The sequence below is a fragment of the Gorilla gorilla genome, chromosome 16 (genome assembly GCF_029281585.2).
Source record: "Gorilla gorilla gorilla isolate KB3781 chromosome 16, NHGRI_mGorGor1-v2.1_pri, whole genome shotgun sequence".
NCBI classification, from domain to species: domain Eukaryota; kingdom Metazoa; phylum Chordata; class Mammalia; order Primates; family Hominidae; genus Gorilla; species Gorilla gorilla.
In genome coordinates this window covers 60,194,882-60,208,930 of record NC_073240.2, presented here as the reverse complement: position 1 = coordinate 60,208,930, position 14,049 = coordinate 60,194,882, and positions in this window count along the sequence as shown.

The following is a 14,049-nucleotide window of genomic DNA, read 5'->3' as shown; positions in this document are numbered from 1 at the left end:
GTTGTTCTCATAGGTTGAATTAAAAGACAACTTGAACTTCTGTTCAACAACAAAAAAGAAATGACAATACCCATCACATGAGGTTGTGGTATACAGTGCCATAGCAAGACATATTGAAGCCAGGCAAAGAAAATTAGGAATACTGACCCTGTCCTTATTGAAAATTTTCATTTTTTATTAATCTTGGATGTTTTGCATCAATTTCGATTTTTTTTTTTTTTTTTTGAGATGGAGTTTTGCTCTTGTTGCTCAGGCTGGAGTGCAATGGTGCAATCTTGGCTCACTGTAATCTCCACCTCCCGGGTTCAAGAAATTCTCCTTCCTCAGCCTCCCGAGTAGCTGGGATTACAGGCGCGTGCCACCACACCTGGCTAATTTTTGTAATTTTTAGTAGAGTCAGGGTTTCACCATGTTGGTCAGGCTGGTCCTGAACGCCTGACCTCATGATCCATCTGCCTTGGCCTCCCAAAGTGCTGGGATTACAGGCGTGAGTCACTGCACTCGGCCCAATTTTGATTTTTTTTTTTTTTTTTTTTTTTTGAGACGGAGTCTCGCTCTGTGCCCAGGCTGGAGCGCAGTCGCGCGATCTTGGCTCACTGCAAATTCCACCTCCCGAGTTCACGCCATTCTCCTGCCTCAGCCTCACGAGTACCTGGGACTACAGGCGCCCACCACCATGCCCAGCTAATTTTTTGTATTTTTTTTTTAATAGAGACTGGGTTTCACCGTGTTAGCGAGGATGGTCTCGATCTCCTGACCTCGTGATCCGCCCGCCTTAGCCTCCCAAAGTGCTGGGATTACAGGCGTGAGCCACCATGCCCGGCCTGATTTTTTAAATATTGCATTAAAATACTATTTATCTTGATCACTGAGTTTGCCTTAAATGTTGCACCTTAAATTTTGCCTCACTCACCTCCTCTCAACCCTGGCCCTGTTGCAATCATAGCCAATGTTTATGTCAGGCCCTGTGCTAAATGCTTACTTGTAGTACTTTTTTTTTGCAACAGCTTATGAATAAACTTAGGCTTAGAGGTATTATGTAACTTGTCCAAGGTCCCAAAGCTATTAAGTTCTAGAGCTAGAATTTGAACTTGGGCCCCTCTGATGTCACAGCTGTGCCTTGTAGGTACCAGGTGCAAGATTGCTGCATAAAAACCAAATGAGACTGAGGAGGAAAAATGCCTTACAAACTTCAGTAGGTAAAGTGTATGGCACAGTGAGAACTAAATAAACGTTGTTTTCATTCCCCTGTCTTCCCCAAGGACAGCACATATCAAAGAATGTGAATAGTAACTTATAAAAATTTATTTTGAGGGAGCAAATTAATTTTAACATTATCTCTGATTTCTTACACCTTCACCTCAGGTCCGCACTAGCAAAGGAGTGAAGATTCGTGTACTTACCCAGATAAATCCAATCAAATAATTGTTAGTTTAAAATACACAGAGCCAAACATGTTTTGGGATTTGAGCATCTTCTTAATTAATTAAACTGAAACAAGTGCTTTATGAGTACATGCCTGCCAGGTAAAGGCATATAGAGTGATGCAGTGTTTAAAAATTGTAATTAATAGACAATACATAGCCTGTACTTAAAGTAAAATAAAATTAAAGAAAAAAGAAAAATAACAAAGTAAGATAAATTAATATTATGCAGTTGTTTTTAAAGAGATAAATAGGTATAATCGTCTTTGTTTTCCCTCCCATATTTGAATACACTTAAATCATTTTCATGTACACACACAGGTTTCCCAAGGCAATGTGAATGGGTTGCAGGATTCTCTACCAGGCACTGGAGCCCCACATAGTCACGTAGTAGGTTTTCATCTCTGTAGACTCAGGAAACAGCTTTTTCTTCCCCTGGGGAACATAAATAATAAAATTGACATTTTCTTTCTCCCCTTAAGGGGATTCATACTTTAAAGGTGCTGGAAACTATCTGTATGTGCTTTGGCAAGTTATTTAAGCTCTCTTTGACTTTCCTTGGGGAAGATGTACCCCAAGGTAATATCAAAGGAACCATGGCAGGTGCCCATAATCCCAGCTACTGGGGCGGTTGAGGCCAGAGGATCACTTAGCCCAGGAATTCGAGACCAGCCTGGGCAACACAGTAAGACTCCCTCAAAAAAAAAAAAAAAAAAAAAAGGCTGGGTGCAGTGGCTCACGCCTGTAATCCCAGCACTGTGGGAGGCCAAGGCAGGCAGATCATGAGGTCAGGAGTTCGAGACCAGCCTGACCAACATGGTGAAACCCCAACTCTACTAAAAATACAAAAATTAGCTAGGCATGGTGGCACGTGCCTGTAATCCCAGCTACTCAGGAGGCTGAGGCAGGAGAATTGCTTGGAGGCAGGAGAATTGCTTGAACCCAGGAGGCAGAGGTTGCAGTGAACTGAGATTGCACCACTGCACTCCAGCCTGGGTGACAGAGCGAGACTCCATCTCAAAAAAAAAAAAAAAAAAAAAAAGATAATAGCAAAGGGAATTGTTAGGACTATGACAAAAGAAAGCCCCAAGAGTGAAAGAGTGATGTCCAGCAGGTCTGATGGAGAGCAGTCACTGCAGACTGGATTAAGTAGTGCCCTCACCTGTAAAATGAAGATAATATAGTGCCTACCTCATCAGGTTCAAATGGAGATCAAAGGCACCAATTCATATAAAGAGCTTAGAATAACATCTTAGTTATTATTGATATTATTTATTATGTTTAACATACACATATCTTTACTAATGTCTCCCAAGACCCAGTTAGAAGAGTAAAGATTTAATTAATATTGGTTCAACTATTATGTCCTACACAGGGAGACAGAGTTTGTTAATTAATCTGGTTAACTCATTCTGTATAATATTACTGCTATTGCTTGATTTGGAACAATTCTAAGAATCCTTCTGGTCCCAGCCGCACTCCAAAACCATCTCTTTTCCTTACAGGTAGTTTTCAATGTCATAGTCAAATGTACATGGAGCTCCTAATCTCCTGCATCATTTTGGGGTGTGCCTAATACAAATTCCAAGGTCTCTCTTCTTCTAAAGCAATGAGTGACATTGTCACAGTGTGGTTTCTACCTTGTATTTATCTGAATCCTTCCTGCCCCACTGACATGACTGAATCAAATTAGGTACCAAATGAAGCCCTTAAAAAGGGGAATAGGGCTCACACCTGTAATCCCAGCACTTTGGGAGGCCAAGGCAGGTGGATCACCTGAGGTCAGGAGCTCAAGACCAGCCTGGCTAACATGGTGAAACCCCATCTCTACTAAAAATACAAAAAACTAGCCAGGCATGGTGGCATATGCCTGTGATCCCAACTACACAGGAGGCTGAGGCAGGAGAATTGCTTGAACCCGGGAGGCGGAGGTTGCACTGAGCTGAGATTGTACCACTGCACTCCAGCTTGGGTGACAGAGCAAGACTCCATCTCAAAAAAAAAAAAAAAAAAAAGGGGAAATAGGTCTGTGTATTTGGTGCCACAGGAAGGGTGGAAGTGACATCACTGTCCTATCCTCCCCATCCCCTTGCTGGTTGAAATCATTCTTTCTCCCAGTGAAAATCTGTGAGGATAAATGTGGCTGGCAATGGCTGAGGAGTCCGTGATCACCACCACCAGACAATTATCTGGCCCTTGCTTTCAGCTGTTTAGTTTATTTTTCTTTTTTATTGTTTTGGTTTATTCTCATGAATGGTAAAGTAAAATTACAAAGCATACCCAGAACAAAGAAGACTCACACCTCCCTAGTCCTACTACCTGGCCTGGACTCAACCCTCTAAGACTCTTCTCCACCTGCCTGCCCTGTTCTCAGCAACAGGAGTGCACCTATTCCTAACTAGGACTTCTGCCTACATCTATTACATCAGAAATTAGGGCTTAAATTTCCCTGGCTTATTTTATCCCAAATCCAGAGAGAAAAATAAAGGTCTAATTGATACTGATTCAACTATTTTATTTTACCCATGGAGATAAAATTTTCTAATTACAGTACTTAAAAGTCAAAACATTCTTTTTAAAATAAATCCCAGTGATATATGCAAAGTTATTGCTAATTCATTGTAAGTTTAAAGCGCAAATATACCTAATACTAACTTTAACATAATCAATTTGACTCTTGTTTTTCCAAGCAAGAGTCAACCCTTTTTCCAAGGGGAGATAATAGTGGTATATGTAGGAACATTTCCACAGGAGATATCAGCTTTCCTTTTATTAAGTTTAGAGAGGAACAATTCTAAGTAAAACTTTAAAAAATCTTCAACACAGATTTTTTTTATAGGCAATACAGAAGGACAGGATGACCAGTGAGGGTGCTCAGAGTAAAACTCCTAAAGTTGCACAAGTTGTAGAAGAAAATTTCTTATAATGAAAGGACATGAGTATCTAGATTGAACAGAACTACCAGAAACCTGGCAAAGTAAATGAAAAAAAGATTCATACCAAGACAACTGACTTTGAAATTTCAGAACACAAAGATAAAAACAAAATCCAAAATTTTCCAGACACTAAATATCACATACAAAGAATTAGGAATCCGAATAACATCAGTTTTCCCAATATTAGCAGTTGAAGAAAGAAGAGTACCTTTAAAATCCTGAGGGAAACTTATTTCCATTCAAGAATTCTACACCCAGCTAAACTATCCATCAAGGCTGAGAGCAGAATAAAATATTTTCATGTATTTCAGTTCACAACAATGTACCTCATATGCACCCTTTCTCAGGAATCCACTGAGAAATATTTTCTAGGTATGAGAAAGTAGATCAAAAAGGAGTAGATGGGAGGGGTGTGGTGGCTCACGCCTGTAATCCCAGCACTTTGAGAGGCGGAGGCAGGCAGATCACTTGTGCTCAGGAGTTCGAGATCAGCCTGGCCAACATGGCAAAACCCCATCTCTACTAAAAATACAAAAATTAGCTGGGCATGGTGGCCTGCGCCTCTAATTCCAGCTACTTGGGAGGTTGAGGCATGAGAATAGCTTGAATTTGGAAGGCAGAAGTTGCAATGAGCCGAGATTGTACCACTGCATTCCACCCTGGGTGACAGAGTGAGACAGTATCTCAAAAAAAAAAAAAAAAAAAAAAGGAGTAGACATGGATCTAGGTAGTAGAAGATGCACCTCAAGGTAATATGAAAGGAACCATGGCAGGTGCCTATAATCCCAGCTACTGGGGAGGCTGATGCCTGAGAAGCGCTTGAGCCCAGGAATTTGAGACCAGCCTGGGCAACATAGTAAGACTCTGTCTCAAAATAATAATAATAATAATAATAATATCAAAGAGAATTCTCAGGACTAAGAAAAGCCCCAAGAGTGATGTCAAGCAGGTCTGATGGAGAGCAATCACTGCAGATTGGATTAAGTACAGCACTCATCTGACAAGGAATTAATAAACACAATATGTAAGGAATGCAACCAACTCTATAGGAAAAATATCTAAAAATCTAATTTAAAAAGGACAAAAGATCTGAATAGACATTTCTCAAAAGAAGACATAGAAATGGCAAACAGGTATATGGAAAGGTGCTCAACATCATTGATCATCAGAGAAATGCAAATCAAAACTACAGTGAGACATCATCTCACCCGAGTTAAAACAGCTTTTATCCTAAAAGGCAATAACAAACGCTGGCAAAGATGTGGAGAAGAGGGAATCCTCGTACACTGTTGGTAGAAATGTAAATTAGCACAGCCACTATGGAAAACAGTTTGGAAGTTCTTCAAAAATCTAAAAATAGAGCTATCACATGACCCAGCAGTTTCACTGCCAGATACATACCCAAAAGAAAGGAAATCAGTATATCGAAGAGATATTTGCACTCTTATGTTTATCACAGCACTATTCACAATAACAAAAATTTGGAAGCAACCTAAGTGTATTCAGCAGATGACTGGATAAAGAAAATATGGTACCTATACACAATGGAATACTATTTAGCCATAAAAAAGAATGAGATCCTGTCATTTACAACAACATGGATGGAACTGGAGGTCATTATGTTAAGTAAAATAAAACAGGCACAGAAAGACAAACTGCATGTTCTCACTCATTTGTGGGAGCTAAAAATTAAAACAATTGAACTCATGGAGATAGAGGGTAGAATGGCAGTTACCAGATGCTAGGAAGGAGAGTGGGGCCTAGGGGGGCAGTGTGAATGGTTAATGAGTATTAAAAAAACAGAATAAATAAGATCTAGTATTTCATAGCACAACAGGGTAACTTTTGCTATCAACAGGTCAATAATCATTTAATTGCACATTTAAAAATAGCTAAAAGAGGCGAGGCATGGTGGCTCAAGCCTGTAATCCCAGCATTTTGGGAGGCTGAGACAAGCAAATCACTTGAGGTCAGGAGTTTAAGACCAGCCTGGCCAACATGGAGAAACCCCGTCTCTACTAAAAATACAAAAATTAGCTGGGCTTGGTGGCATGCACCTGTAATCCCAGCTGCTCAGGAGGCTGAAGCAGGAGAATCACTTGAACCCAGGAGGCGGAGGCTGCAGTGAGCCAAGATCAGGCCACTGCACTCCAGCCTGGATGACAGAGTGTGACTCGGTGCTCCCAAAAATAAAAAATAAAATAAAATAAAACCAAGAAGCAGAGCACTATAGGGAGGTCACTCCCAGGCAAATGGGAGAAAGAAACAGAAACAGATTGTCTGATATGTTTGATCTTAGCGAATGGAATTACAGTTCTGTCAGAAAGCTTATAGATGAACTAGTGATATGTGCATAAAAAACTAACAGCCCAAGAAAAGGCAATGCTTAATGCTAAGAGTTAAAAGAAATGTGTTCAATCATACTTGACTCAGCTGTGAACAGTAGTTATAATGTAAATATGTTACTGAGTGTTGGTTTAATGAAAGATTGCTATGTCACTCTATTGAGAAGCTTAGGGGGGAAGTGTATGTGGCAGAGGTACGTCGAGGCGTGTTGGAGAACTAAATCCTCACCTTCCTTAGTAGGAAGTGACTAGATAATGTCTAACAGTAAAAGATGAAGAAACATCAGTATAAGCAAGTTTGATTTTATAAACTGAGTACATGTATTTCTTTGTTTGTTTGTTTGGGTGTTTTTGAGACAGAGTTTCGCTCTTGTTGCCCACGCTGGAGTACAGTGGCGCAATCTCGGTTCACCACAACCTCTGCCTCCTGGGTTCAAGCGATTCTCCTGCCTCAGCCTCCCAGTAGCTGGGATTACAGGCATGCGCCACCACGCCTGGATAATTTTGTATTTTTAGTAGAGAAGTAGAGATGGGGTTTCTTCATGTTGGTCAAGCTGGTCTTGAACTCCCAACCTCAGGTGATCCGCCCACCTCGGTCTCCCAAAGTGCTAGGATTACAGGCAAGAGCCACCACACTTGACCACTACATGTATTTCTTAGAGCCAAATTTTTTTTTTTAATCCAGAGTTAGGAGAAATAAATTATAGAATATTTTAAAAGTACTTGTACCTATTATTTTGAAATTCTTCTGGTTATTTCTTTAAGAGTCTTACTGCCTTTATTCCCAGGACGTAATTTCTGTATTTCTGTTTGGGAGACAATTCAAAAAGTGTGGTTAGCAAACCACAATTCTTCCACTTTAGAATGGCATTATGAAGCCTTTTTTAGAGGACTTAAGACTAATTTAAAAACTAATTTTGTTCAAAAGAACATAAACTCATTGACTGCATAGCAAATTGTTCCAAATATATTTTAATAACTTTCTGACCAAACAAAATCAGAAGATGACTTTTAAGTTCAGTTTGAACCCATTAAAAATAGAATAGTCAGCTGGGTGCAGTGGCCCATGCCTGTAAACCCAATAGGAGGCCAAGACAGGAGGATCGCCTGAGGCCAGGAGTTCAAGACAAGCCTGGGCAGCATAGTGAGACCCCCATCTCTACAAAATAAAATAATTATCCAGTCATGGTGATGCAGGCCTGTAGTCCCACCTACTCGGGAGGCTGAGGCAGGAGGCTCACTTAAGCCTGGGAGGTTGAAGCTGCAGTGAGCTATGATCATGCCACTGTACTCCAGTATAAGCAACAGAGTGAGATCCTGTCTCAAAAACAAACAAATAAACAAATAAAAGAATAGCCAAGGCAAAGCCTATTTTGCTAAAACAAAATATTTTCCAGATAGAGTATTCATTTAAAGTACGATTTTTCTGTGTGTAACAGTAATAATACTTTATAAAGCAATAAAAAAGAAAAAAACTTTTAGCAATTTTTAAATAAGGCTTATGAATAACAGAAGGTCAGGGGCCTTTTTCCATAACTCAGATAATTAAAATAATTATCTGCTGAACACATATTACATGAATTGTAATGAAAAAGAAGGACTCCAAGATTCAAAGACTTGCATTCAATTTCTGGCTTCATCTCTCACCAAGTGGATGATTTGGGGTAAGTCATTTTATTTGTTTGAGCCTCAATTTCTTCACCCATCAAGCACCTAGACTGTATCAGGCACTATTATAGGCACAGGGACACGGTAGTCATTGCGTGGTCTATGCCCTCATGGAGCTTACATTCTAAGGGGAAAAATTATCCCAACACTTTGGGAGGTTGAGGCAGGAGGATCTCTTGAGACCAGGAGTTTGAGACCAGCCTAGTCAACATAGCAAGACCTCATCTCTATACAATAAAATTAAAATTAAAATTAAATAAAAGAGGGAAAAAGAGGAGTACCAGAGGAGAATGTATGTTGAAGTTTGAAAGCTGCAGTAAATAGTTTTGGTTGTATTTGATATAAGCCATGGAATGGTTTAAGCAGAGGAGTAACTGATCTGATTTACTCTGGTGGCTGTTTTGAGAATGAATTACGAGGGCATAAGAGAAGAAAGAGAAAGTAGAGAAACCAGTTTTAAGGCTATTGTAATAGTGAGGTATGACAGTGGCTTGGATTACAATGACTGCAGAGGAAATAGATATAGACGTGGTGGACTGACTTTGACTAGAATGCAGAGGTAGAGTTCAGCGAACTTGTGATGCAGGAAAAGAGGAAAGAGAAATCAAGAATTTTTTCTGGCTTTTCTTCTATAACATAAGCAAATAGGTAAATAATGATGCCATTTATGAAATGGAGAACTCTGTGGGAAAAGGAGGTTCAGTGGTGGATATCGAGAGCTTAGTTTTGGACTTGTCAAGTATGTAATGCCTACCAACCTCTAGGAAAAAACATCAAGACGGCAGCTGGAGCTGTGAGTCTGAAGTTTTGGGGAGAATTTGAGCAGAAGCCATCCTTTGATTACCATTAGTATACAGGAGATACGTAAAGCCCTGTGACTGGATGAGATTATCTAGGGAAGATGTGCACATGGGGAAATGTATGGGGTTCAGAATGAAGCCCTGGGCCAGAGAAGGAAGAACCAGATGCCAGAAATCAAGAACCAAGAACCAAGGAAGGAGACTGAGAAGAAAGAGCCTTCATAGTTGAAAGAAAACCAGGAGAGTGTGTTAACACAGAAAACAAAAGAAGAGTTTCAAGGAGGGTATGAACCCTCTGGTCAGCTGGGTCAAAGGCTGCTGGAAAGTTCCAAAAGGTATAGCCCAAAAAGTGAGTGACGAACGTGGCAACAAGGAGGTCACTGGTGACCTTAATGAGGGCAGTTTGGGTGCAATGGTGGGGACAGAATTTCTACTGGAGTGGGCTAAGGAAAAGATGGGAGGTGAATGAGAATGTAGTGACCACAGGCAATGCTTTCAAGAAGTTCCGCAGTGAAAGGAGCAAATGGGAAGGTAGCCCGAAAGAATGATGTGGGGTCAAGAGAAGCTGTTTCGTTTTTAAAAAAAATGGAAAATGTTAGCGTAGGTTTCCTTTCAGATAGGAATGATCCAGTAAAGGAAGAGAAATCAGTGATAGAGAGGCAGTAATAGTTATAAATCATGTTTAAAAATTCTGACCCGTGAGTAATTAAATATAAGTCTCTTATATTATATGAAAAACTTTCAGCATGAAATCTCCTTAATTGTGAATGGTTCCATAAAAATTTCTGTATTTTGTTAGCTTCTCATTCCTTATTTCCAAATATTTAACCTTGAGTTTATGTGTATCCATTTTATTGCTTCCTAAGAGTTAACGTTTCTCCATAATTCCCTTTTGTCACATATAATAAGTCTGTGTCCACAAGAAACATTATTGTGCTGTGATTTAAAGATCAAGTCTTGGAGTCAGATTGACTTGAATTAAATCTCAGCTCAGCCAAGTGATAACTCTGTGACCTTGGGAAAAGTTTGCTAAAATCTCTGAGCTGCAGTGTCCTTTTCTATCAAAAGTTAATAATACTACTCATTTCAGACCAGGCGCGATGGCTCACGCCTGTAATCCCAGCACTTTGGGAGGCCGAGGCAGGCGGATCACGAGGTGAGGAGATCGAGACCATCCTGGCTAACAGGGTGAAACCCCGTCTCTACTAAAAATACAAAAAATTAGCCAGGCGTGTTGGCGGGCGCCTGTAGTCCCAAGCTGCTAGGGAGGCTGAGGCAGGAGAATGGCGTGAACTTGGGAGGCGCTGCTTGCAGTGAGCCGAGATCGTGCCACTGCACTCCAGCCTGGGCGACAGTGCGAGACTCCGTCTTAAAAAATAAAAATAAAAAAATAAAAAATAATAATAATACCTATTTCATTAGGTTGTTGTGAGGATTGGAAAAGAAAATATATACAAAGTGTCTCACATGTAGTAAGCATTCCATAAATAACAGCTGTTACTACCATTATTATCATTATTCCATAGGCAAATAAAAAAGCAAAGTGAAAAAATATTCATACAGTTAAGAAATTTACCATTTAAAACTTAAATTAACTTGTGAATTCAATAAATGACAGAAATTTCTTATGAACCATTCAAGTAATCTTTAACTTTACTTTCATGTAGATTTCATTTAACTATGCTTTAAATGCTTTGAAACTAGATAGAGGTGGCTGGGCATGTGGCTCACGCCTGTAATCCCAGCACTTGGGGATGCCGAGGCCGGCAGATCACCTGAGGTCAGGAGTTCGAGACCATCCTGGCTAACACAGTGAAACCCCGTCTCTACTAAAAATCCAAAAAATTAGCTGAGCGTGGTGGCAGGCACCTGTAGTCCCAGCTACTTGGGAGGCTGAGGCAGGAGAATGGCATGAACCCGGGAGGCGGAGGTTGCAGTGAGCTGAGATTGTGCCATTGCACTCCAGCCTGGGTGACAGAGCGAGACTCCACCTCAAAAAATAAATAAATAAAATAAAATAAAAAGAAAGAAACTAGATAGAGGTGTGAACATACAAAACACCCCTGAATAGAACACTTTGTTTTATTTCTAATTTGCTTTAGAGACAAGGTCTCACCCTGTCACCCAGGCTGGGGTGCAATGGCCTGATCATAGCTCACTGCAGCCTCGAACTCCTGGGCTCAAGTGATACCCTAATCTCAGGGACACTACAAGCTGGTACTACAAGCATGTGTCACCATGCCTGGCTAATTCTTTTTATTTTGTGTAGAGACAGGGTCTCACTATGTTGGCCAGGCTAGTCTTGAACTCCTGGACTCAAGCAATCCTCCTGCCTCGGACTCCCAAAGTGCTAGGATTACAGACATGAGCCACTGTGCCTGGCCCACTTAAAAATACTTTAAAATGCTTAATTTTATGTTATGTGAAATTTCACCTCAACTAAAAAAAATACAATGAACACCTGTTATGTACCTTATTTTGTTTAAAAGATATGGCCATATGAACTTTGTTTTCCTTTCCTGGTCAAAAATATCAAATTAAAGTGGATATAAATAGGTGACAGATGATAGATAGATAGATAGATAGATAGATAGATAGATAGATAGATAGATAGATAGAGGGTTGAGGGTTTAATCTGTCCCCAAGGATAAGAGCTTTAAAACCTCAATGCTTTTTTGGTAGGTAGGTAGGTAGATGATAGATAGATAGATAGATAGATAGATAGATAGATAGATAGATAGATAGATAGATAGACAGATAGTTTAAGGGTTTAATCTGTCCCCAAGGATGAGCTTTAAAACCTCAATACTTTTTCCCAAGAAGGACCAAGGACTCCAGGTATAGGCCAGCAATAAATACAAGGTATAGCCAGGCAGCAACGGCAAAGTAGGGCACAATTACAAGTAAGGATTTAGACTGACATTTTAGACAAAAGAGCAGAAATTCGGGAGAGGCTCCTGTGAGGAAAGCAGACTTGGGGGAAGTCTTAAGCAGCACCAGGGAGAGCTCCCAGCCCGTCGTATATATGCTCCTGCTATACGCTAAGCTGCCCATTTTCCTCCAGAAACTAAGGTCCTCCCCAGGTTGTCCCGCCTTTAAAGCAGAGCCATCATGTACTTAAGGACCTTTCTGACCTCCAGTGATGGGGTCCACATCTACTCCCACACAAGAATCTTTGTTCAAGCTGTCAGGGATCTGCCTTTCCACTGAGCTCCAATTCTACCTAGAACATTGCCCGTCGAAGTGTGATCTATGCACAAGAACACGAGCCCCTCTACTGTTAGGAATGCAGAGTTCAAGAGTCCCAACCTGGGTCTACAGAATCAGAATCTGCATTTTAACAAGACCTCCTGCTGATTCGTATGCACATGTAAGTCTGAGAAGTACTGGCCTAGAGAACGTGACCCCACCAGAACACAGTAGAGCACGTTCTTCAAGAGCCTTCCTTGGCTTCGTCACTGGATGAGTGATACTGGGGGTAGGAACCCTGTCATTAAAATCATTGGGATTATACAATAAATCATATAAAGCACTGGGAAGAAATGTGATAAAAATGAAGAAACGAAAGGAAAAATTCTCTCTAGGCTGACATTTGGTATGCAACAACATGCAACTGGTATTTGGTATAAAATGTGTTTGTTTTTCTGTTAGACTCAGCTGTCCTAATTTGAAAGAGCCTCCAAAAATATCAGTTGCTATTTAGCTTCCCTTAGTTAAGGGTTGTTTAATTTTGTTAGACAATGAAGCTAATTCTCATCACTGCAACAGGAAGAACAATGACATGAACCCACAAAAGATGTCCCCGCCTACATATGGTCACAGTGGCATAAGCTGGGGACACAGTGACTAAAGTCAAGTCCTAGTCACTTAAACTTACCAGGGTATAACGGGGACTGCCAGAATCAGCGCTAGGAGCTGCATGTAAGAGATGTGTTTCCTGCTTGTGTTTGTTTCTTGAATTGTAATTTCCTAGCAGGAACATTTTTGCCTTGCTTCTTAGATGGCAGTCCCTAAAGAGTCATTCTCCATTTTTATCCTGCAATGGATTTTCTAGGCCAGGATTTCAGGTAAATTCTCTGTGAATCAATCCAGTATGCATGAGGCATTGGCTTTGAGTCCAGCTCTGGGCTAGGGAGTGTGAAGGGGAAAGGGGCTGAGTGACAAGACCCAAAATACATTTCAGCTGCATGATCCCTAACCTCCAGAAGGGCAGAGCTGTAGTTGGTTTTTGGTTTCTTTGTTTGTTTTTTTGTTTTTTAGATGGAGTCTCGCTCTGTCGTCCAGGCTTGAGTACAGTGGTGTGATCTCGGCTCCCTGCAATCCAGCTCCAGGAGCGATTCTCAAGCAATTCTCCTGCCTCAGCCTCCCAAGTAGTTGCGATTACAGGCATCCGCCACCACGCCCGGCCAATTTTTGTATTTTCAGTAGAGACAGGGTTTCACCATGTTGGCCAGGCTGGTCTCGAACTCCTGACTTCAAGTGATCTGCCCGCCTCGGCCTCCCAAAGTACTGGGATTACAGGCTTGAGCCACCATGCCCGGCCTGTTGTTTTTTTAATAGAATTCAAACACAGGAAACCATTGGGAAGAAATGAAAGAGAGGGTAATGAAGTACTAAATAATGTGGTTCACACTTCAAGTACTATAGAAGGTCAGAAAAATATGAGTTCTTTCCTATGAAAAGAGGAGAGGAAAGCTTAAAATGGTCCTTGATGAACGTGTTGCAATTTCATACATAGAAGAGAGATTAGGGGAAGTTTCTAGGGAGGAAACAGGGAGTTCAAAGGCACAAAAGTGAGAGTTATTTAATATCTCTTATTGTATCTTCCACTTCCCTAAATGAGAAGAATAACAGGACTTGTTTTAGTTAAATCATA